Source organism: Rhinopithecus roxellana, chromosome 15, assembly GCF_007565055.1.
Source record: "Rhinopithecus roxellana isolate Shanxi Qingling chromosome 15, ASM756505v1, whole genome shotgun sequence".
NCBI classification, from domain to species: domain Eukaryota; kingdom Metazoa; phylum Chordata; class Mammalia; order Primates; family Cercopithecidae; genus Rhinopithecus; species Rhinopithecus roxellana.
The window spans coordinates 8540235-8563389 of record NC_044563.1 but is presented as its reverse complement, the minus strand read 5'-3'; the positions used below and the strand labels follow the sequence as shown (position 1 = coordinate 8563389).

General features: G+C 46.1%; 1 long non-coding RNA gene across 2 annotated transcripts in view; it reads left to right on the top strand.

The window, feature by feature from the left end:
* Positions 1-23155, top strand: part of LOC115893473 — a 60494-nt gene that overhangs the window by 22466 nt on the left and 14873 nt on the right. The window contains exon 1 of one of the 2 annotated variants that reach the window (XR_004053466.1): positions 17765-17886. The exons of the other annotated variant lie outside the window; for it this stretch is intronic. This is a non-coding gene — a long non-coding RNA (uncharacterized LOC115893473). Of the gene's footprint in view, positions 1-17764; positions 17887-23155 lie in introns of those variants that run through there. 2 annotated transcript variants of the gene reach the window in all.

Sequence of the window (23155 nt, the reverse complement as noted above, 5' to 3'; positions counted from 1 at the left end):
GTATGTGGATTGAAACCTGTTTGTTAACTCGGATCTACACGGAGCCAAGCAGTACAAAAACTTGGAAACTTGGTTGGGTTTTTTTATCTTTTATCCAGATTTCATCCAGGTTTTAACCTGGATGCTTACTGGATAGAATTTAAGAGCTCAGGGAAGATTCAGAACCCAGGCAAAACTGTCTCTAGCTGAAGCTTTTCATCATTTGATCAAGCGTATGTAAGGTTAGCTCTGAAAAAAGAGGCGTAAACACTGTTAATGATTTTTAAAAATGTAAAACTTTGTTTTGATGTACATTGCATGCACACACGCACACGCCCACGCACCCACACACACGTACACTGTGTAACCTCCACCCAGCTCAAGATCGAGAACATTTTCATCCCCCATTAAGGTTCCCTAGGGCCTCTCCGATCAGCCGCCCCCCTCCCGCCAAGAGCTAAGCACTATTCTGATGTCTCTCACCGTGGGTCTGTTCTCCAGCTTTCCATAAGTAGTTCTGAATTGTAGCGTATGGACTCTTTTGTGCCTGGCCTCTTCAGCTTCTCGTTATACCCATGAAATTCATCACATGTTTGAATGTAACAGGAGCTCCTGCTTTTTAGTTGCTGTGTTGTGTTTTATTGTATGAATACCACATTTCGTTTAGTGCTAATGATTTTACTTAAGCAACCTGAAGACGTAGATGCTGTGTCTTTTTCAGGACTGTAGCCACAGAGCCAGGGACGGACTTTGTCAAATGAATGAATGAATGAATCATTGCTCTTACCTTTGGTGGGCTTTAGCCCGGGCTGGGTTCTATCCTCACAGTGTGGCATGGTCACCATATTCATAGACTGCCTCTCGGTCATGCTGGGCTTCTCTAGCAAGGGCCTAGTAGCTGCTCATGAAAAGCTCTGCGGAGGGCCTGTGGTCCACAGTCCCTGCCTCACCTCTGCTCTGGCCAGGGCCTGTCCTCTCTATCCGCCCTGTGGCAGAGCACCACTTTGTTATAATCCTGGTTCTGGGGTTGCTTGAGCAACTAACTGATGTGAGCCCTGTCCTCACCTTGGGGAAAGGGTTGGAGACATTCCTACATCATGTAACCTGAAGTCATCAATGCATGCTGCAGGGGGGAAGTGCCCAAACTGGAGGGACTGGACCCAGAGCCCCGCTGTGTGACAGTGGCCACACCACTGCCCTCTCTGGGCCTTGCTTCCCTCATCAGCACAGAGAGCCTGGCTTTGTCTCACTTCAAGTTCTCTCAGGGCTTCGGTTCACCTTTGCCACAGTTGGCTGTGGAAGCCTGTAGGATGGAAGAAGTGGGTGATGTACCAGAACGTTCTGCCTCTGTTGGCTGTTGGGATGGGCCAATGGATTCCAGAGCTGCCATCCCAGAGTCGCCTCTCCCAGCAGAAACCTGTTGCTCAGCCACGCGTGTTGCTGCTTGGGCCACATCCCCCCGCCCTGCCCCGGCCTCGTCTTTGATGGTGAAATATGAAATCAGGAAGCGGCGAGCTTTTGAGTGAAGTTGTATCGAAATGAATCCATCAAGGCAAACGGGATCTCGATTTTTCTTCTGTTCCGTGGTTGCTGTTTCCTGAGTTGGAAACGTGAAAGGTGACAGGGTGCTTTCAATAGAAAACAGAGTGAGATGGATGATGGAGTGAACGTGGAGTGGGCATGTGAACATGAGGCCCTTGGTGGGGAAACGGGCACCTCTGACAGGCACTGCACCTTCCAGCTGCATGCACTGAGGCCAGACATCTGAGGGTGCCCAGGGGAAGACAGGCAGGCAGGTCAAGCTTGTCCAGCCCGTGTCCCAGGACGGCTTTGAATGCGGCTCAACACAAATTTGTAAACTTTCTTGAAACATTATGAGATGTGTGTGTGTGTGAATTTTTAGCTCACCAGCTATCGTTAGTGTCAGTGTATTCCTTTTTTCTTTTCTTTTCTTTCTTTTTTTTTGGAGACAGAATCTCACTCTTGGCACCAGACTGGAGTGCAGTGGCATGATCTCAGATCACTGCATCCTCCGCCTTCCTGGGTTCAAGGGATTCTCCTGCCTCACCCTCCCGAGTAGCTGGGATTACAGGCGCCCACCATCACGCCTAGCTACTTTTTGTATTTTTAGTTGAGACGGCCAGGCTTCATGTTGGCCAGGCTGGTATTGAACTCCTGACCTCAGGTGATCCGCCCCCGACGGCCTCCCAAAGTGCTGGGATTACAAGCATGAGCCACCGTGCATGGCCGTGTCACTGTATTTCATACATGGCCCAAGACAATTCTTCTTCCAGTGTGTTCCACGGAAGCCAAAAGCTTGGACACCCCTGGCCTAGGTGTTTTGTCTACACAGCAGCAAATATGCAACATGCATATGACTGCTCTGTGTGCTCCTGACAGCATCTCTACTCCATCACAGTATTTGTGTCTGCTGAGTTCAGACGCGGTTCAGACTTATTCTCTGCATAATCGGTGTTTCTTTTTCTTTTCTTTCTTTCTTTTTTTTTTTTTGAGACAAGGTCTCACTCTGTTGCTCAGGCTGGTGTGCAGTGGCACAATCGTAGCTCACTGCAGTCTGAACCTTCCACGCTCAAGTGATCTTCCCACCTCATCCTCCCAACTAGTTGGGACCACAGGCACACACCACCATGTCCAGCTAATTATTATTATCATTATTTTTTGTAGAGACGGGGGTATCACTGTGTTGCCCAGGTTGGTCTCAAACCCCTGGGCTCAAGCCATTCTCCCGCCTTGACCTCTCAAAGTACTGGGATTACAGGCATGAGCCACAGTGCCCGGCCATAATCCGTGTTTCGTACCATCAGATCTGGCACGTGGATCGAAACCTGTTTGCTCATTCCAGCCTACACAGAGCCAAGCAGTATGAAAACCTGGAAACTTGGTTGGGTTTTTTCGCTTTTATCCTGGTCTTTGACTCGATTTAATGTAGATGCTCATGGGGTAGAATCTGAGCGCTCAAGACACGACCACTCAGTGCCTCCTGAAATATCACCGTTAGTCACTGCTTAGGGTGCTCTTTAAAAGTAAGGAATGGGGGAATCTTTTTGGATAGCACCTTAGTGTGGATTTTATAGCCTGAGAAAGGGTCCTGGGACAGCATCAGAGCTGGGAAACTTTGGGAAGGAAGAGAAGGAAAGGTGGAGGGCTTGACCCTCTCTGTGGACTTCCAGCCTGGGGGCCAGTCCTGGATTGAAAAACAGGCAAGCAGCCAGGCACAGTGGCTCACACCTGTAATCCCAGCACTTTGGGAGGCCGAGGCAGGCAGGTCACCTGAGGTCAGGAGTTTGAGGCCAGCCTAGCCAACATGGCAAAACCCCATCTCTACTAAAAGTACAAAAATTAGCTGGATGCAATGGCATGTGGCTGTAGTCCCAGCTACTCAGGAGGCTGAGGCTGGAGAATTGCTTGAACCTGGGAGGTGAAAGTTGCAGTGAGCCGAGATCACACCACTGTACTCTAGCTTGGGCAACAGAACGAGACTCCGTCTCAAAAAAAAAAAAAAAAAAAAAAAAAAAGGTAAAACAGGCAAGCAATGATGAAAAGGACACATGGCAACAGGGCCTCTCACTTCCACAGGTCACTTCCCAGTGTACAAAGTGCTCTCATTTTAAAGATGAGGAGACAGACACAGAGAAACTCAGACAGGCATCAGTGCCACACAGCAAACAGGCAGAATTGTCAAATGTGCCCCTAACACCCAAGACCTTTCCACAACAGAGTGGTGTTGTCATAGATCTCCTAGTTGTCAAATTACTTTCCTGTCTTTTTTTTTTTTTCTTTTTTGAGATGGAGTCTTGATCAGTCACCCAGGCTGGAGTGCATTGGCGCGATCTTGGCTCACTGCAACCTTCACCTCCCGGATTCAAGCAATTCTCCTGGCTCAGCCTCCTGAGTAGCCGGCATTACAGGCATCCGCCATCATGCCTGGCTAACTTTTTATTTTCCTAGAGACAGGGTTTCGCCATGTTGGCTAGGTGGTCTTGAACTCCTGACCTCAGATGACCTGCCTGCCTTAGCCTCCCAAAGTGCTGGGATTACAGGCGTGAGCCACCGTGCCCGAACCTTTTCCTGCTTCTTACCCGACCACAGCATCAGCACGTCTGTAACTGCTGCTCCTCTGCAGCACCCCAGAACTGAGCACGTGAATGGCACACGTGAAATGGGGCTTGGTCCCCATCTCACCAACTGGAGGGAAGATTCTCGTGTTACATGATCTCAGGCTGTCCCCTCTGCCCACCCCTAGCCTTCCTAACAGTGCTCCGTGGTTCAGTGTGGCTTCAAGTTGAAAACATGGTGGGCAGGAGAGGTTTTGGGGGCTGGGAGTAAAGTGAAGTGGTTGACCTGGCCACTGTTTTTTAAGCTTCTGTGACTGGTTTGGTTTAACACTGAAGTGGAATCTGTGTATTAAATGCTGTAATGCCTTAAAATTAACTCCCCCGAGAGCATCTGCCTTATTTTTCTCCTTTGGCTCTATGTAAGTTTCTTTGGCAGGGTCTCTGCGAATCTTAGGCTTCCTTATGAAAAAGTGCTACTTACTAAGTATAGTTTATATCCTGAGCCCCAGGGAGAAAATAGAGAAAAGATTTCCGGTAAAATCAACCTCCACAGAAGTTCAATAGAGGGGCTTCTTCACACTTGCCCCAGTTCTGATCCTGCACGAACAGTACTTTATCCTCTTCCCTGCTGCAGTCTTGTGCTCCATGCAGTCCCTCTTCCAGGGAGCTGCTGGACTCATCTCCATGCAGTAGGAATCTGGCCGTATCACCACGGCTCTCCCCTTACTGGAAACGCTTCAGTCCAAGTTCTGTAGCTCTGTGCCCTGACTCAGTCCTGTCATACACACACCAGGCAGGTCTTGTTGGTGGATTAATGGGACTGGATGAAGGGGACATCAGGCAGTTGAAGTGGCTGTAGGGAACCAGAGTTGAAGGCTACACCCCATCTAAAGAGAACCAACCCAACTCTGATTATTGCCATGGGAGAATATGGCCACCATGCTCCCAGATCCTGATTGTTCAACATAATTTGGGGAATCTGGGTTTTTATATGAAAGAGCCTAATTTTCAAGCGTTGGTTTATATTTTTTAAAACACTATATTGGCCATCAACAAAGCATGTCTGTGGGCCACACACCCGCATGTTGGGACCACTTTTACCCTTTGCTGTGTGCCCCAAGATGTTGGCAGCTCTCCATAAATGCCATGCCTTTTCCTCTCTGTGACTTTCTCCGTCCTGGTCCCTATGCTGCCTGTGGCAGGTCAACTTGTCCTCATATAGTACTTGTAGCAGCTATGTGATTTTGGGCCAGTTACTCCCCATCTTTATGCCTCAGTTCCCTCCTCTATAAAGTGGGAATAAGGGTGACTGGGAAGAATACGTGAGTTAACAAATGCAAAGTGTTAGAAAATGCTTGACATATTGTTCATCAGTGTCATCATCGTCATCATCCTTATTATTGTCCTCCATCTAGTCTTGGCTGTCACCTCTGAGATGCCTGCCTAGACTCCTTGAAAGCAGGCTGTCCCCACCCCATCCCAATTCTTTCACACCCCATCCCCACAGCCATCTCACTGCATTGATTATCTGTTGGCTTCTCAGTACCCCCTGGGCTGTGGGCGCCTTGAGAGGAGGAATATCTTTCTCTCCATGCACAACTTCGAACAAACACTTGGCCCGGAAGAGGCCTCCATAGAGGCTTACTGAGTGGATGCACCTTGCGTGAATGGTGGTCTGGAAGCCTGATACCACTTGATATTTCCACCCAGATGTTATTGTTACCACCCAAGGATGTGCTTCTTCTGGAGGCACAAAAAGGTGGGGCTTGTCTGGCCCTACCACAGCATGACATCTATCCCTCCTCACAGTTCCCCTCTCTGATGGAAGCAAGGAAACAGGAAGTGAAACTGACAGGCACTGACCAACCTGGTTTCACATCAGGGGTGAATGAAAAGGACGAGCCCCCCACTCCCTGAGGTGGGGCAGGAGGGAGGTGGGGGTGGGGATGGGACATGAGTCATGGTGTGTCATCGAGATTTTTTTGGATGCATTTTTCAGTTTCAAAAGCATGAGGCGTTATTACTATGGGTTGAGAACCTGGAGCGCCAAATGACTGTGTCCCAAACAGGATGGCGCAATCGGTGTCTGGTAAAGTACCTGGGAGTTTTCTTTGTTCCAAGTGGGGTTTGTGGCTGAGCAGAGGGGCCTTACAGTGATGTTATGGTCCCCATACAGTAGCGATCCGGGAGATCTGAGCCCCGACTAATTCTTCTGCCCTTGAGCTGGTGTTTAAAAGAAAAAAAAACCCTCTGTGGTTGCAACCAAGATGTAATGATAGACTTTGAGCCCTGAGAGTCTCACCCAGCCTACTCCGGCACGTTTTGGGATGCTGTGAAACTGAATTGAGGTGCCTGTCGTCATAAGAGAACTGAACGAGTGGGGGTAAGAATTGAGATCAGCAAGAGTTGTGTTTCTCGTTGGTTGTACAAACAGGCACTTGCCGGAAGCTGCCTCAGTGGGAACAAGGTGGAGCTTCGTGAGGACCCTGTTGAGTGTTTGCTGGGAATGATGGAGGTTTTTTCCATTTTCTCATTTTCCATGACTCTAATATGGTTATGACCTGGGACTTTTTGTGTGTGGGGTCCTGGAAGGATGTTTGTGATATTCAGGAGTTCTGGTGGGAGTCGGGTAGGGTGTGGACAGGGTGAACCTGAAACTTGCCCCAAATTTGTGTCCCATTCATCAATACCAATTACCCGCAACATCTTTAAACATTTATTCAAGAGATGCATGTTGTGGCTGGAAGAATATGGGATTTGGAGTCCCCTGTGCCTGGCCTTTCCTGGACAACTGGGTTGAACAAATTCCTCTACCTCTCTGAGCCCCGTTTCCTCATCTTCAACAATGCGTTTGTGACGTAGAGTTTTTGGGAAATAATTAAAGCGACGATGTGCAGACAAGTCCAGGCAGACTGACCAAAAGGCTGGAGAAGGTCAGTCTTAGGGCCGTCCCAATGCCATTTATCTTTTTTTTTTTTTTTTTTTTGAGACTGAGTCTAGCTCTGTCACCCAGGCTGGAGTGCAGTGGTGTGGTCTTGGCTCATTGCAACCACCGCCTCCCGGGTTCAAGCAATTCTTGTGCTTCAGCCTCCTGAGTTCTGGGATTACAGGTACCTGACACCATGTCCGGCTTATTTTTGTATTTTTAGTAGAGACGGGGTTTCACCATGTTGGCCAGGCTGGTCTCAAACTCCTGACCTCAAGTGATTCACCCACCTTGGCCTCCCAAAGTGCTGGCATTACAGGTACCCTTTATCTAATTTTATTTGTTTATTTTTTTTTAAAGAGGGACCCCCAAATTGTATAGGCTTCAGGCTCAACAGAACCTGGACCCAGCCTTGATCTTGTATCTAGAATAATGAAGAACTGACTCTGGGAGTCAGTGCTGGAATCCTGGCTTCATCTGTTGATAGGGTCCAGCTGTTGGCATGGTGTATTTGTTCATCTTATATGCAGTTGCTATGAAGAGCATTTACTTATTACCCCAAATGGGAATCACACCCCTGGGCCCCTGGGACCAGCCACCCTGTGTAGATAATAACTATGGATAGCCCTTGCTAGAAAATAAAAGGTCCAAGGTGATATATATATATATATATATAATTTTTTTTTTTTTTTTTTGAGATGGAGTCTTGCTCTGTCGCCCAGGCTGGAGTGCAGTGGTGCAATCTCAGCTCGCTGCAAGCTCTGCCTCCTGGGTTCACGCCATTCTCCTGTCTCAGCCTCCCGAGTAGCTGGGACTACAGGCGCCCGCCACCACGCCTGGCTAATTTTTTTGTATTTTCAGTAGAGACGGGGGTTTCACAGTGTTAGCCAGGATGGTCTCGATCTCCTGACCTCGTGATCCGCCCGCCTCGGCCTCCCAAAGTGCTGGGATTACAGGCATGAGCCACCGCGCCTGGCCATATATATATATATTTTTTAGTTCGCTTCAGTGGCAGAAACAGGAGTAGATGTGAAGGGTTTGGTCCTAGTTGAGAAATTTCTCAACTGATAATGACAGTTAACATGTACATCAGCTACTACGGGATCTCACAGCTGGGGTTATCAGTGGATAGGATGAGGATCTGTGAGGTAGGCAGGGCGGAGGTCATCATGATCCCCTTCTAGCAGATGCCAAACAGACCCAGAAAGGTGAAGGAGGTCATTGCAGGTTGCACTGCCACGAAAGGCACAGCTAGGATTCAAATGCAAGTCATCAAAACTCCAAATGTAGTGCTCCTTCAATGAATATCACATTGCCCCTCCAAGAAGCTGAGCACAAGAAAGATGGCAGGGTGGAGCTGCTGACGAGTATTTGTTCTTTATGGAGAGTGACCCCATTTTAAGGCTGCCTACTGTGGTGGACGAGAGCAACGCGGATGGTAAGGCTCTGTTTACTGAGCATTTATGCAAGCTGGGCTCTGTGCCCGGTAGAGCTCACGAAGCCCTCTCAATGCAGCCAGGTACACATCAGTCTCTCAGGTTTATGGAGGAGGAAACTGAGGCTCACATAGGTGGCAGAGGCTCTTTGTTTCCTCCACTCTCTTTCCTTAGTTGTCAGGGTTCAAGGTTAATCTGATGAGGCTGGCAACCTCAACTTGTGGAAAACCAAAACCCCAACTGAGTGTCTTTTTTTTTTTTTTTTAGAAGAAAGGGTCTCACTATGTTGCCCAGGCTGGCCTCGAACTCCTTGGCTCAAGAATCCTCCCGCCTCAGCCTCCCAAAATGCTAGAATTGCAGGCATGAGCCACTGCACCCAGCCGTGACGACCCTTTGATTCTGCAACTCTATTTTTCCTGATTGACTCTTGAATTAAGGCTTTGATATTGTGCAGGAGGAGATTTTCTTGTGTTTTGATTAATGTTGAACATTACTCATCTAAGAGGTTAATGTGGAACATTTGGTGCAACTAATCTACCTATACACCTTCTGTTGGGATGTTTATCATTGCTAGGAGGACTCATAGGATGTCAGGATGAGAAGGGGCTTTCGAATGGGTCTATTCCAGGGGGTGCAAACCTGGGCACCTACAGGGGTCAGGCAGATGTCCATACCCTGTGCATCAGGCCAGGTACAAGCCGACAGGGTGTGGCAGGGCCGTGGCATTCAAATTCAAGAACTTCAACACTCTATCGACCAAACAAAACTTGTCATATAGGGAAAATGTGGCCCACCTGCTGTCAGTTTACAACTCGAATGCGGGCAGACCCCTCGTTACACCACCAGTTACTTTGCTGAGGTCCTGAGCGTGAAAGTAGACCATGAATGGGTTCACCTAGTCTTGTCTGTTGTTGTAAATTAAAAAATTAAACAAAACACCTACAGTTGGATGTAAGGTTTTATAGTTTAGTGTGGTCACACAAATTATTTTAGTGGGTGCTCACGATATCTTCACTTTAAATATAAAGAGATTGAGGTTCAGAGAATTTAGCTAACTTCAACTCCATGTTGGGTGACCCCGCATCCTGCTTGCCTGGGACAGTCCTGACCAACACTGGTTGTTCTATCATCATTATTAATAGCTTAATAGTGTCTTTTACTCTTCAAAGTGTTCTGCTTGGGGGATAAATCACAGGTCACACTAAGGGCCTCAGCCCTAGCCATAGACTTGGGACTCAGCCGTTTTCCTGGCCTCCTGAGGCAACACGCCTAGTACATGGCTGTGCAGTTCTGACTCCTGATCTGAGACTCTTTCCTCCTGTGTCTTCTTGTGAGAAGGTCGGCAAGGTGGGCGGAGCAGTGTGGCTGTAAAGAGGAGCATGGATTCCGGTGTCCGTCTGACTTAGGTTCGAGTCCTGGCTGGGCCACTTACCCCCCTGAGTTACTTAACCTCTCTGAGCCTCATTTTCCATGCCTGTGAAATGGAGGTAGTAGCAATAGCTGCTTTGTAGCCTTGGTTTGAGGATGCACTGAGAGAATGCATGGCTCCACTTAGCACCGATGAGTGCTCGGCCCACATGCTTGAGATGCTGGCGCCAGGAGCCAGGCCTGTGGAACTCAGAGGGGTGGTGCTGGGGGTGTTTGTGACTCCTGGCTTGTTTCATGGAGGGGGTGGGTTTGGAGTTGAGTTTCTAGAGTGGGAAGGTGGTTTCTAGGTGGGCTGAGGCGCACTCTGGGATCCGGGTAAGACTTGTTTCCCAGGAACTGCAGGGGCTGGTAAGGTATAGTCAGGGGGCTGGGGGCAAGGAAGCCTGAGCCGGTGAGCCTGCCAGGGCCATGGGGCGGTGGGTGTTCTCCAGGTAATCCAGGGAGAAGTACCCAGACCCTGAGCAAGCTGCGGCTCCGTGGCAGAGGAGCCTGAAATCCAGCCTAGCTCCCTTGGGGGCTCTTCAGCTTTCCCTGAGGAGCTTCAAATAAGAAATTCTTTTGTGCAGGCAGCACTCCAGGCTAAGTCAGGATTCTGGGGTTGGCACAGACCTCAGCAGTTTCTGCAGCTCCACTAGGGTTGAGCGCCAGGGTTCCAGGCAGTGCGCCAGAGCTCAGCCCCCATTCTGGGTCTCATCCTCATTTGCAGACCCATTTGTTACTGTGACAACTAATTATCATTGGGAGCAAATCGGGCAATGCTGGAAAAGCACTTGGTAAACCATGAGGGGCCATGCAGGCATAAGGTCACAGCCATCAGTCCATCCGGCTGGTCACTTGGGGCAGCACCTACTGACAAATGAGTGTCACTGGGCAGCCCCCGGTTTGGGATTTACTCTTTGGTCATGGCTAGGTGCAGTGAGGCATTGACTAGATGAAGAAAAGCACCTTTGGGGGCTTCAGGATGCAGCTCTGAGGTCTGCATCGACCTGAATTTGCAGACAATGGTGCAGTGACCAGCTTCATGTGGGCGGCTCTGGGCTTTCCCTTCTCCAGGCCTCAGTTTCTCCCTCTGTACATGGGAACAGGTGTGGGGGCCACCACGTTGCTGTGAGGATTCAGTGTGAGGCTTTTGCTCGTCAACACACTCTGAGGTCTCAAAATAAAAAAATCCCCATTTGTTCACTATGATAAATGCCAAAAGCCTTAGTGGCAGGCTGGGGCCTTCTCATTTTTTTGTGATTCTTTGTTTTGACAGGGTAAATTGATGATCTCTTCTGATGGATTTTTTTTCTATTTTTGCAGCTATTTTCCCACCTTATTTGGGGGACATTTTTCTCAAATTTCTTTTTTGTTTCTTTGTTTAAATAGAGATTCACTATGTTGGCCAGGGTGGTCTCAAACTCTTGGGCTCAAGCTATCCACCTGCCTCGGCCTCCCAAAGTGCTAGGATTACAGGCATGAGCCACTGCGCCCGGCTTAAAATTGCTTAAGAATTACCGGGGGACACTTAAAAAATGCAGGTTTCCTGTTTCTAGGCCAGAAGTTCCATTCAGTTGGTTCAGAGTGGGGCCCAGGAATCTGCATTTTCACAAGTGCCCTTGGAGGAAGTGTTATCTAGAGTGTGTGTGTTGAGGGGAGAGGGAAGCCCTGTGTGTGTGTGTGTGTGTGTGTGTGTGTGTGTGTGTGTGTGTGGGAGGTAGAGCTGAGCCCCCATTCCCTCCCTCCCTCATTTATCCCCAGCCTCCTGCCCCACCTTAACATGCCTCCTCTGGGCACCTGCACTTGGGCTTTGGCATAAATAGACCAGGTTTGACTGTGCTTCTGACCCAGGAAAATGCGTTTCGTGTCTTGGAGCCTGAGTTTTCTTGGCTGTAATGCAGGGGACGATATAGGGCTCAATGAGAGTGAGCCAGCCTTCTTATGCTTCTTTGTGCCAGGCAGCCGGGGCTCTGGGACGCTCAGCCTGTGGCTTCTCTCTGACCTTGGAGCTGGACCCCTCCTGTCGCCCTGTCTTCCTGTCCCAGGGACCCCACTCTTCCTCACCTACACCTTTGGGCTGACCTTACATCGTGGCCAGTGTTTGGGGAACAGGAAGCAACCTCATGGTGGGTGGAGCCCAGCTCTGGGCCTGTGGGGCCATGAGAAGGTTCAGGACAGATGACCACATCTAATCCGAAGTCCAAGGAACTCTGACAAATGGCACGAACCGCAAAAGGGACGCTGTGATGAACAGAACGTGTCTCCAGCCCTGCTTTTGGTCTTGGGGGCCCCCTCTGAGCTGCTGGGATAGGAAGAGTGAGGATGAGGATGAGAGCAAGAGCTGCCATTTACCGAGTGCGTGACTGTGTGCAAGGCTGTCCTCAGCGACTTGCTCACATTAACTCATTTAATCTTCACATCAGCCCTGTGAGGCTGAAACTGTTACCATCTCCATGGTAGAGATGAAGAGGCAGAGGCCCAGAGTCGTTAGGGAACTTGCCCACGGTCCCAGCTAGTAAGTTCTGGAGTTCCATGTTGATTCCAGGTCTGGTAGTGCGGTCACACCCACTCTCAGCTGTAGCCTTATGAATCACTAGAGCCGGCCTCTCCATAGCACATGACAATTTTCAAAACCACTCTTCTATACGGTAACTGAACTGATCCTTACAATACACTATGTGCCAGGTACGTTTTAAAAACAGCTTTGTTGAAGTATTATTTATATACTGTAAAATTCACTTTTTAAAAAGAAACGCGGCCTCACTATGTTGCCCAGGCTGAACTTAGACTTCTGATCTCAAGTGATCTTCTCACCTTAGCCTCCCAGGTAGATGGGACTACGGGTGAATTCACTTGTTTTGGTTGAAACTAAAAGTTTAATTTTGTTTAGTAACATTATGAAGCTGTGCAACCACAGTCTAATTTAATAATGTTTCTTTTCTTTTCTTTTTTTTTTTTTTGAGGCAGTGTCTGGCTCTGTCACCCAGGCTGGAGTGCAGTGGCCCAATCTCAGCTCACTGCAATCTCTGTCTCCTGGGTTCAAGCGATTCTTGTGCCTCAGCCTCCCGAGTAGCTGGAATTACAGGCGCCTGCCACCACACCTGGCTAATTTTTCTATTTTTAGTAGAGATGGGATTTCACTATGTTGGCCAGGCTGGTCTTGAACTCCTGACCTCATGTGATCTGCCCACCTTAGCCTCCCAATGTGCTGGGATTACAGGTATGAGCCACCCCACTCTGCCCAATTTTATAATGTTTCTATCACCCTGGAAAGATCCTCTGGTACCCATCTGCAGTCACTCTTCACTTCTACCCCAGACTAAGGCGACCACCAATCTACTTCCTGTCTTTATAGTTTTGCCTTCAGATAAATGGAATCATGCAATATGTGGTCTTTCGTGCTGGGCTTTTTTTACTTCGCATACTGTCTTTGAGGTCCATCCATGCCGTAGCAGGTATGCGTATGTGTTCTTTCTCCCTGCCGGGTATTATTTCATTGCATGGATATACTGTTTTTGTTTTTCCATTCGCCAGTTGCTGGACTTTTGGGCTGTGTTTAGTTTTGCCACCAGGTCCTCTTCCTGTTACTGTGCCGTTTTGCAGCTGGAGAAACTGAGTTCTGAGGATTATTACTGTCCCACTCTAAAGCTGAAATTCCTTGCTGGTTAACCTGCCACAAAGCTTCAGAGTCAGACTCGAACCCCATCAACCCAATTCCAAACTCATCCATGGTCCCTGATAACCCTTGGCTTCAGCTACAAGTCTGAGCACCTGTTTTTTTTTTTTCCCATTTGCTTTGTTTGTTTGTTTGTTTTGTTTTGTTTTGAGAGAAGGTCTTGTTGCTCTGTTGCCCGGGCTGGAGTGCAGTGGCGTGACCTCGACTCACTGCAACCTCGGCCTCCCAGGCTCAAGGGATCCTTCCACCTCAGGCTCCCAGGTAGCTGGGACTACAGGTGTGCACCACCACACCTGGCTAATTTTTGTATGTTTTTTAGTAGAGATGGGGTTTCATCATGTTGCCCAGGCTGATCTTGAACTCCTGGGCTCAAGCAATTCACCTGCCTTAGCCTCCCAAAGGGCTGGGATTATAGGCACATGCCACCGCACCTGGCCCCATTTGCTTTTGAGAATCCCTATCCTTTTGCTACTCCAGCTTTCCCACAGAGGGGCAGCCACCAGCCACGAAGAACTTCCTGAGGCTGCTGAGGCCAGGAAATCAATTTAAATTGAATAGTGGCTCACTGTCTCTCAAGAGACAAGGGCTTACTTCCTGCAGTGGAAAGGAGGACAGTGATGTGTGGTTTGGGCTTGACCCGATTCCCCCAGGTAGGAGAGCCAGGAACGCACTGAACACTGCTCTTCAGCGTTAATTAAAGACAGCTCCCAGGTGCTGAGAGACTAGACCCAGAAGCAAGCCACTCCGAAGCACACAGACTGCGTTTTTTTCTGCTCTTTGTTCCCTCTTCCACAGTGTTGGGAAGACAATGTAGGCTGTTCTGGGGACTGATTGCTCATAGCTCTGCCAGGAAATCCATCTTCTCCACCCGCTGCCCCAGGTCTCCAGCCCCCAGGGCAGGACTACTCCAGGGTGCAGAGTTCAGGCCATGGTTGGGAGATGGGGGCAGGGTGGGGGCCCCCATCTGTGGGTCCACACTCACTGAAATGCTTGCTGTTTGAGTCCTCCAGAGCTGGTTTGTGGGTGTTGGCTGGTGATTGTGAATCAAAGGCCAAGTGCACAGGGAGCCACTTCTACCGAGGCGTTAACGAAGCCGAAGGGAGTGTGGGTTGGAGATGGCTTTTTTGAAACAGGGAATTCGATGATTCTCCTATCCTAGCTGTGCTGTTATGGCACCCAAATTAGCAGTTGGTCCTGTTAAATATCAAAGACGCTGTGAAATGAGGTCTGGGCAGTCCTTAAAAATGATGTAGCAACTTGTAATGATGGGAAACGCTAGTGTATAAAGTGCAGCTAGCAGGCTGACTGTGTAGATTTACAGTGTGGTCACTGATCCATCATGTGTTTTATCATTGTTTTCCTTTCTTTGTTTTTTGCTCAGGCTGGTCTCAAACTCCTAACTTCAAGGGATCCTCCTGCCTTGGCCTATATATTTTAATTTGTAATTTATAACTTTACATTGTTAATGTATAAAATTTTGAATACATCATGTTTAAATATATATCATTCTCTTTTATAAAATATCAGTCACTGATATTTCTGTACTAAAATGACAGTTTATATTTAAGTAGTTGCCACCCGGTGGGCCCTGACCGCATGCCAGGTGTGTAGACAGCCCTTGCTGCGTCCTAGAGTCCTCACAGCAACCTTGTAAGGCAGATCCTCGTCTTCTCCCCATTTCACAGATGAGGACACAAGACTGAGGAAGGTTCAATGTTTGCCCAAGGTTGCGTGGCTCAGAGGTGAAGTAGCCAGGTTCTCTGCACCTCCAGCCCCCTGCTCTCTGTGCTGTTCAATCAACTCACACTTCCTCTGTGTCTGTGCAGAAGGGGGTGGGAGGCTAGAAGAAAAGGTGCCTGCATGGGTGCTTCATTGTCTCTGGGGTAGGTAGGTTATTTATGAGTGATTACAGTTTTTCTTTAGACATTGGTGGATTTTCTAAAATGTCAACATATGACTATGTAGGAGAGAGAAAATAACAACAGCAACAACGACTTTTCCTCTGAGGTTCAGTGGCTTGGGCCTGAGAATCGAACTGGTAAAAGACGATCGAACAGGAGAAAATATTTCACAGGCAAGTGAGGATTTCACAGACACGAAGTGAAAACCCAAAGAAGGGGTTATATACTATTTTAACAAAAGGCAGTACATCCTGGAGAAGCAACTAGACAAAGGAAAAAGGAGGTTATGACTTCTAAGGGCAGTAAATTGTTGGAAGGTAAATATATGGGGGGAACTAATGGAAGGTTAGGGTTATTTAGTAAGATTTGTTATGCAAACTCGAGTTGCATAATAAAAGTGGTCACCTGTGATTCAGAGTTGTCCTTCTCTTCAGAAAACCAAACACCGCATGTTCTCACTCATAGGTGGGAATTGAGCAATGAGATCACTTGGACACAGGGTGGGGAACATCACACAACGGGGCCTGTCGTGGGGCAGGGGGAGGGGGGAGGGATAGCATTAGGAGAAATACCTAATGTAAATGACGAGTTAATAGGTGCAGCACACCAACATGGCACATGTATACATATGTAACAAACCTGCACATGGTGCACATGTACCCTAGAACTTAAAAGTATAATAAAAAAAAAAAAAAACAAATAAACGAACAAACAAACCAAAAAGAGTTGTCCTTCTCTTCTTGGTATGAGAAAGAGATACCTTTGCAAATGGAATTTTATGTTACTTTTACAAAGACAACTTTTCTTTTTCTTTTTTTTTTAGACAAGATCTTGCTCCATTGCCCAGGTCAGAGGGCAGCGTGTGATCTCAGCTCACGCAGCCTCTACCTCTCCACCTCCCGGGCTCAAACAATCCTCCCACCTCAACCTCTTGAGTAGCTGGGACCACAGGCATGCACCATCAGGCTCGGCTAATTTTTTTAACTTTTTGTATAGATGAGGTCTCCCTGTGTTGCCCGGGCTGGTCTTGAACTCCTAGGCTTAAGTGATCCTCTCGCCTCAGCCTCCTGGAGTGCTGGAATTACAGGCATGGGTCACTGTTCCCTGCTTTCAGAAAGGGGGAGGGCAGAGAGCTTGTCAATTTCAGCTCAAATTAGTCTTTATGCCGAAGTGGCATATTTGGGGATAGCATACTCCAATCTCCTTTCATTGTATATTACATTTAAACCAGGGAAAAAAAATGTGATTACATTTCTTGTTTTAAATGTCCTAACTTTAAGGACACCATTTAAAGGGGAAAGAGTTGTGCGCTTAAAATGGCCACCGTGAACTTATCCGTTGGGTGGAAAACCCATACGCCATTGAAATCATAACTGAGGAAAGGACTGAAAAGCCACTTAGATTAAACAGCCATTAAAAATGACAGACTTTGGGGAGCAGGGGTTGATGGAGCAGCCCAGAAAAGACTATGAGCTGTCACGAGACCACAGGGGAAATGGGAAGGGGAAGGAAACAGAGAGGGAAACAGAGTCACTTGGAGCCAGAGCAGAGGGAGGCAGGACACAGTGGTTTGTGGCAGACAAAGAGTGGGGTTGTAGGCTGTGGACTTCTGTGGTGAACGTTGTTTCATTCATGCCATTTTAAAACATTCATTTAAAAATAATCAGTCAATTCATTTACTTTAACAACGAAAACAGGCCTGGCACAGTGGCTCACACCTGTAATCCCAGCACATTGGGAGGCCGAGGCAGGCAGATTGCTTGAGCCCTCGAGTTTGAGATCAGCTTGGGCAACATAACAAAACCCCATTTATATATAAAAAAAATACATAAAACAGCCAGTGCGTACCTGTAGTTCCAGCTCCTCGGGAAGCTGAGGTGGGAGGATCGCTTGAACTCAGGAGGCAGAGGTTGTAGTGAGCCATGATCACGCCACTAGGCTCCAGCCTGGGAGACAGAGTGGTGCCCTGTTTTTTAAATTAATTTAAATTTTAAAAAGGAAAGCAAAGAAAAGCAAGCTAAACTTATGATGTGCCACCCAAATCATTGTTTCATTACAAAATAAGAAAAGTGTCCTCTTCCCACAGTGGTGAAACTGTGTAGTTGTACAAAGAACACAGAATTCAGTTGAACGTGCTATGACCGTGTGTGAAAAATACATGTAAAGGGCTTTGAAATCTTAGAAGTTAGTAAGGGGCACACAGCATCAGCAGCTAGGGTTTCTCAAGTGCCTACTGAATGCCAGGCACTGTGCTAAGATTGTCACGATGATTTGATGATTGTATCACTATTAGTCCCCGGCATTTGAAGATGGCTGGCCCCATTCTAAGCACGTTTCATGCCTTAGTTCACATAGATTCACAACAACCCAGTGAGATGAGGAAACTGAAACACACGGCAGGGAAATAAACAACTACTTAGTAATGTGAGCTGGGCGCCCCGCGATTACCTACATTCCACCGGATAAGAAATTCAGAGGAGACGAGGTAACTAACTCAAGGTCACGGGTATAGTGCAGTAGATGTTGGGACACATTATATGGAGGTGCATTTCTTTTGAACTGTTGTTTTGTGATGCTGGGCTGGGTGTTGGGGTTTATCCTAATTTGAACCATTTACAAGATGCTGCAGCATGGGGAATTTACCATCACTTCTTGCCTAAGGCCAGGTCTTAATGACAGCTTTGGCTGAACTTTAGTTAAAAAGGAAATGCTGTATGTAGCCAAGCAGGTAGCTCTCTGTGATCTTATTGGAAACCGGTCTGGTGTTTCAAGAACAGGCATCCACGTGGCTTTAGCTGAGGGTAGCAGCCAGGAGGGAGGGGTGGGGGGACAGGGCAGGATTGGAAGCAGTAACCTGCTGAACTGTGCTGAGCTAGCAATAGGTGGAAACAGAGTGGAGGCCTGAATGGATGGGTCAGGGAAGGCTTCCTGGAGGATGCAGGGTTCACAGTGGCACCAGGGTGGGTGGACCAGGAGGGAGGGTGGGCCAGACGGCGAGGCAACCAGTACTGAAGCTTAATGAGCGAAGGAAGGTGATGCTTGTGCAGTTCGTTGCAGACGTGCACTTGATGCAAACTTCTTGCCTGTGCTTTGCAGCAGTGTGGGGGCTTTAGGTGGTAGATGGCATTTTGGGTTTTGGTTTTAAATTCAGGCTTTCTTTCAGTCACCTTGGAACCCAAGAGGCTACTAATTCAGAGTTCTGGATCCATAGGAGATGACCCTGCAAGGGTGATTTTGATTTACTGACTTTGTCGCCTTTACCTGGTGGACAGGGAAGAGATCAGATCTGTTTTGATGGGTAAGAACAAAATATGAGGTGGTTGAAGAAGATGTGGAAAGGGCCCATGGTGCACTTTGTTCTGAAGTTGCAATGACGGGGGGTGACTCGGATCAGCCTATCAGAGTGACTCCCCCTCCTCAGATGGCCCAATCATCAAAGGTGGGGAAAAGGCTGGGAGTTAGGGGGCCAGTCTCTTGTCCTGTCTCTGACTTGTAACATTTATTTATTTCCCTTCCCATTCACCGTGGCTGTGAGGAAACAGTACACAAAACGGAACAGAATGAAAAATAACCCAGAAAACTCTAGGTGATAGGAAAACATGGGAGAAAAGATGAATTGATGTGAAAGTTATCCTTATGATACATCATATCAAAAGGTTTGTTCATGTTATAGGTGGTGGGACACTGGTTTGATTCTGAGCTTCCTGGTGGCCAAAGCAAAGAGGCAAACCCAGAGGCTTGAGGACCCTCTCTACTGTCTCAAAACACATTCTCATCATCTCTATGAGCAACAAAGAGCAAGTTTCATGGTGCTGTTTCCTACAAAATCCCTCAATGCCTGAAGGTCTGCCCCAAAGCACAAGTCAGTAAAAGCAGCTCTTCAGGGCCAAAGCAAGTGAATGTGAATGCTTGTGAAAGATGTAAGCTGCTAGGTGTGATGACTGTCATAGCGGGGATTTATGCATCAGAGGACTGGCTTTTCTAAACCTGGTTTCTAGAGTCAGAGACACTTTTTAAAGTTGGAATTCTCAACAAGGGTTTTCCCTAACTGCCTTCAGAACCTGGCCAGTCTTCAGAAATGAAGTGATGTACAAAAGTGAAGTGTGTCTGGCACGTAGTAGGTGCCCAGTTAAGGTTTGTTATTGCTGTGATTGGATAAAGCCAGTCTGCCTGGTTGAATCTCACTCTCATGCTTGCTATGCAACATCAAAAGCTCTTTGCTGGGAAGAGGCCCGTTAGGAGCATTTGTCAGGGGTGTGATGCTGATAGCAGGTGGATTATTGAGAGGTTTGCTGCAGAGCAAACACGGAGCTCAAGGCATCCTAATATGTATGTACGTTTGAGGTTCAAGGAAAAACGCAGGTAAAGAAAGCGGCAGAACTCTGAGAGCAGTCTGTAGAAAAAGAGAACTCGACCACTGGGAGAAAGGCAGATGGTTGCACAGTTGTGCTTCTTTGAATGCTGCTGGCCTGACTGAAGACAGAGCTGCATTCCAGCATGGTTGTAGCCCAAGTTGGCATCAGAAGCCACCTTCCAGTCCCCCTGCAGATAGCGAAATATGTCCTGTTGGAGTCTGGTGGTAATTTGAGGGCTTCCACAGTATCATTTTAGAGAGGATCACTATTCTTAGCTGTGCAGATTGCTCTAAATTACATTGAGCACTCCATATCCTTGAGAAACTAGCTGCCACTGCAAGAAACCAGAGAACGCTACAGCTGGAGGCATCTCAGGAATCGCCATGTCCTTGTCTTACAAAGGATGAAACTGACGCCCTGACCCGAATAGTGACTTCACAGTAGAATATTAACACTACAGCAGAGGCTGATCCCCCACAGTCCAGATCATTTATTGGTATGTTAATGACTAGGTGAAATGTTGCAAACCACTTCGAGGTGCATCAATAGAGCATTGGTTAAATAAATAAAGGTATGTCCGTACGACAAGATGTATGAGTGGAAATATTTTAACAAGGACCATTAAAAAAGAATGAGGCTGATGGACTTTTATTGCTGTGGAAGGATGTCCATGACATATTGATGAGGAAAAGAAGCAATTTGCAAAACAACGTGTACGTGTCTCTGTATGTGTGTCTACATATAGGTATGTGTATGTATAGAGGTGGTTATCTCCAGGTGGTAGGATTTCAGATTATTTTTACCTTCTTCTTTAGAGATTTTGTGCAGTGTTCAGCCTTTCTTTTTTTCTTTTTTCCTTTTCATGAGTGTGGATTTTTTATCATAAAAAGTTATATTAATTTTTCAACATGTTAACTGCTCATTTAAAATAGGTTTCAAAAAGTTTCAAGGAAATACATGTTTATGGCACAACACTTGGAAAACTATTTTAAAAACTAGAAAGGAAAAACAATCTCATCCAAATCTACCATCCAGAGCATCGTGGGCAGCCGCTAGGTTTGTTTGCTGTACATCTAGCTGGGATTTATAAGAAGAATCACTTCTGAAAACTGTATGAAATTCTCTTAGATCTGTACACCAGAATTTACCAGATGGGTTTCCTAGATGTTAGACATCTCATTCTAGTTTTTCCTTATATAGTAGAGGACATCCTTGTGCGTATATGTTTGTCCACACTGTTTTCTTGGCAGTTTCTAGATGTGGGTCTCCTGGTCAAGGCGCAGGCATTGGTAAAGCCCTCGGTACGCATTTTCCAGTTGCTTTTAACAGCTGTCTCTCAATTTACATTCCAACCTGAACCGCAAGAGAGTGCCTATTTGACCCCAATCTCATGGACTTGGTGACTGTCTTTTAAAAATACTTACTAATTAATGAATCGTCTTTGGGCTCGCCCAGCAAGCTGGAGTCTGATGCAGAGCTCTGAGGTGCTATGGGCATCATATTATATTGGCTTCGTGACCTTGGCATCCCTTCCAACTGACTCCAACAAAGATCTCAGGGACATGAGGGACAGAGACCCCAAGTATCGTAACTTATACGTTGAAGGCAGTTCTCCCTAAACCCAAATGGTATTTGTACGTGTGTGGTGGGGGGATTTAAATAATTTTAAAGTTTACCTAAAAGATAAGCTGGAGAGAGTTACTGAGAATTTTTTGCAAAACGGGAGTGATGAAACAGAGTTTGCCCTTCCAGATAATAAGATTTAAGTATTTTATAAAAATAAAATGAGAAGATAATATAGGCCAAAGTTTATCTGATTTAAGAATGAGGGAAAGACTTACCAGACATAGAATATGAAGGAACTACAGAAGAAAAAGAGAAATAGTATTTTAAATTCTATTTTAAATAAAAAAACACCATGAGCAAAATTTTAAGCTATTTATTTGCAAAGAAAACATATTTGCAACATATAGAAAAAATGATTACTATCCCTTGTATATGTTCCTTCATTTAATATTTCTTAAGTGCTTATAATGGTTGATGCACTGTTATAAATGCTAGAAATACAAAACATATTAAATACTTTTATATTTCCATAAGAAAAAGACTGAGCCTAATGAAAAATAGGTTAAAATGTAAGCAGTTTACAAAAGGAAAGATAGAAAAGGCATCGGCATATGAGAAAAATGCTAAGCTCCCTAATAACCATGAGCATGTCAATTAGTTCAACAGTGACACATGATTTTTCACTCTAAAAGTTAAAAAATTTTAGAACGGTTGCAGTGAATTTTGACCAGTTGAAGGGTAAATTGGTTAAAACGTTTTGCACACAATTTGATAACAGTTGTTTAAGATTATTAATATGATACATAATTTGATCTAGAAATTCTAGCTCGAGGACTCTATCCTAAGCATTGAATTAGAGATGTGGCCAAACTTTACGGACAAAAAATGCTTATCACAGTATTATACACACACATATACAGACACACACAGACTCACCCAAGAGCTTTAACATTTGAGTAATAGTTTAATAAATTAAGGCGCACTTATACAGTGGAATAGTATGTAGATATTTAAAACTTTTTTCGAAGAATATTTAATGCCTATTACTAGGTAAAAATATGATATGAAATCATATGAATTTTAAAATACATGTGTTCAGAAGCATCTTTTATACATGTTTTTATAACACAATGTTATATAAAATGTTTTATAATGCAATGCTCATGCACATATATGCATATAAAGGACTGAACCCACATAAAAAATTTCTGGAAGGATGTAGAACAGGTTGTTAACTTTGGGGAGGAGGCTGTTATTTCAATTTTTAATTTTAAATTATTAATATTTTCTTTTTAAACTTTTGCTATGAGGGAGTACTGCTTTTGTAAATAAGGAGATATTTTAGGAAGTTAATGTGAGATAAAAAATATGATTAATATTAAATACACACAAGCACCTAGCAAAATACACAGGAAAAAATAGCATTATGATGAGTAGGAACTATATTTTTCTTCTTCTTTGTATTCTCTAAATTTTCTACAACAAATAAATGTAGCTTTTATAGCTGGGAAGTAAACCACAGCTATCATTATAAAATGCGTAACATATTGAGATGACCCGCCTGTTTGTTTTTCCAGGTTCAGCGTGGCCCAAAATTCAGGAAACATAGGATGGACTTATTTTAAAACATTATATTTATTACACCTCCAAATTCTGGGCTCAATATGTTTTTCTTTAACTGCTAGACACTTTTTCAGGCGTAGTACCTCTACATTTGAAGCAACGGGTCCAACTGTTAACCTGAACAAAGTACAATAAATGATCAGTATTTGACCCTTGTTTCCAGAATTTCTAGATACTCTGAAATGGGTTTGTTGCACTGGAAGTTGCAGA